Raw genomic sequence first — 2,624 nt, forward strand, 5'->3', positions numbered from 1 at the left:
CTTTAAGCCTTTCTCGAAGAACTTCATTCAATTATGAGCTTCTTTTGACTTTGTTTAAAAGAACCCAAATCTCTGACAAAGAACGATTCTCAAATAGATGAAGTGACACCTTGAATGATCCTTCACTCTGATAATATACAAAAATGCTCATCTCATTTAGGGATCTATCAAAAGCAGCTGTGATCCTTGAGACTTCAGTCTTGATAGCATTCATGTACATGTCATTGTTAGGATTTGAGATTTCCAGCTTGTCAAGAAGATGTAAGAACTGCCTATCATTGTTAGTGCTCAGCTGAGGCATATCAAGTACTCTCCTAGCTTCATCCCATTTTTCACCAATCTTTAGTCTGACATCTCTTCTCCTTTCTTGAGCCTTAATGTCATGAAGACGTTGATTTTGAAGAGTTTCTGTTCTTTGTATGTCTTTCCTCCTGTCAATGATCTGAGAGACCTTCTTGAGTTCAGCTTCTTTTCTTAGCATCTCTGACTGCTCTTTCTGAAATTCTTTCTCAAACCTAGGATCCACTGTATCTTCCTCTTCCCAATCTTCAAAATCACTTTCCTCTTCAGCTTCAAATAACCCATCTTTATCTTCCTGAACTGGTTCAGTGGGAATGTCAAAAATGTCAAAGTCATCCTATTCTCCACTGTAGTAGACATCATCAGCCTTTCCTTTGTTTCCAGCAGAGGTATCTTTTTCCTTCCCTTTGGCACTACTCCCTTTCTTCTCCCCCTTAGTTGAGGGATCCTCTACTGACTTTCCTTTGGAACCTCTATCACCTCCAGAGCCTGATCCTCCACCAGACGGTCCTTCAAAATAAGCTTTTTGTTCTTCATTAGGGCAATGAGAATTCTTGATCATGTAATATAGGTGCTTCATCCCTTCATTGAGATGTTCCATGCCCGTCTCTATCTTTAGAAATCTTGAGGAGTCCAGTGAATGATTCATCTCAACGAGGTCTTCAAGAGAAGTCATTCTTGTATGTAGAGAGCAGAAGTTGGATATGTCATCAGCTGATAAATTTGGAGTGTCCTGAATAGAATTGAGCTTTGGTATTACAGTGGTCTTTAGATCTGAGATGCCATTCCTTATGATTGCAAGCTGATTGTTGACAGAGGTGGAAGAAGAAGACCGTTCAACCACTTGTGCTTTGAATGCTTGAGCTTCAGCTTGGCTTTTAGCAAGTTCTTCTTTTAGGGCAGCAATCTGAGCTAACAGGTGTACAGTATCAGTGTCTGTGTGTGCTCTCACCTGAATTTCACTCGTGTTTGGTTCACTCATCTCACGTGCATGTGTTTCTCTCAATATAATTGCTCGTGAGGAGTCTTCCAGTTGCTGTTCTTCTGTACCTGCATTAAAAATCACCCTAGCCTCTTCAAGAGAGGTCAGTGGTGGTGCAATGGGAATTCACGAGTCCCGATCCTCAGTCAAACCTATCAAATCTTTTGGAATAGATGTCTGAATTGCTTCAGGGATAGATTGACCGAGTTGCCCTCCACTTTCTCCAGATAAATCTGCGAGTGGAGAATCCCATAAGGGAGCCAGAGGTGTTGGATCTGGGAGGGGAGAAAATGACTCTATTAAAGATAGCGGAGAGTCAGATTTTCCCTCTGAAGCATGTGACTGCTCTTCTGCCGTAACTATGGCAGGCTGTAACCGACTCTACGTGCACTCCTCGCTGTGTGTCCTGAGTATGATCTGGGGAAGTGTATGGTTCCATTGTGAGTAATGGAATTGTGCTTGACTCAGTACAAGATGCCATGGCCCTATGGCGAATTTCAATAGATGCATCCTGTTGAGAGAATGCCTCTAGTAACTGTTCATTGGCCATTTCAAAGTCCATGTCCTGTTGGGAGGACAAGGATGGGCTTTCAGATGCCTCAGAATATGTTCTTCTTTTCTTAAAAGGAGGTAGAGCTGAGGGTTCACTCATATTTAACAATGTACTACTTCCTAGTAATCTCCTGGGTAACATTTTAGACAGTGGGGGAGAGGTTGAGATAGAATGAGACTCTGTGTTTGGCTCTATGACCTGGGATTGAAGCTGTGGTTCTACAACTTCATGGTCAGCCCTATCAACCACTGGGGGTCTGTCAACAGAAGTAGGAAGAGAGTGAGAGTGAGGAATTACTACCTGTAATGGAAGAGCCTGGGTGGCTTGAACCACTGGAGGTTGAGGTTGCTGTTCATGGCCGGGAAGATTGAAAATAGGTAAGGGAATATAATTGGCCATGAAAGCAGATACAAGTACTGGAACTTGCATAAATTTGAAGGTTGTGTCTTGGCGAGTGTAAATCTTTTTGCGAATTGGAGGGGGTTCGGTTACCGCAGAGTTAGCAAAAAGGGCTTTGTGTTCAGGGGTGAGTAGATGATCTGCTATAAGCATGAGAAAACGAGCATAGTAACATGATACCCTACGATTTGTAGAATGATCACGTAAAGCAGAAGTTAGACGTCTCAAGAGAATGGGAAAAAGTAGTTTGCCAAAATTGATCCTTTGATTGAAAACAACCGCAAGACCAATATACTGCAGAGTGGAAGTGATGTTATGAAAATTGGATTTTGTGCAGTTGGCAAACACTTTGGAAAGTGTATCGAAGAAAATATCCCATTCAGACACCAA

Source organism: Apium graveolens, chromosome 8 (genome assembly GCF_009905375.1).
Source record: "Apium graveolens cultivar Ventura chromosome 8, ASM990537v1, whole genome shotgun sequence".
Lineage (NCBI taxonomy): Eukaryota > Viridiplantae > Streptophyta > Magnoliopsida > Apiales > Apiaceae > Apium > Apium graveolens.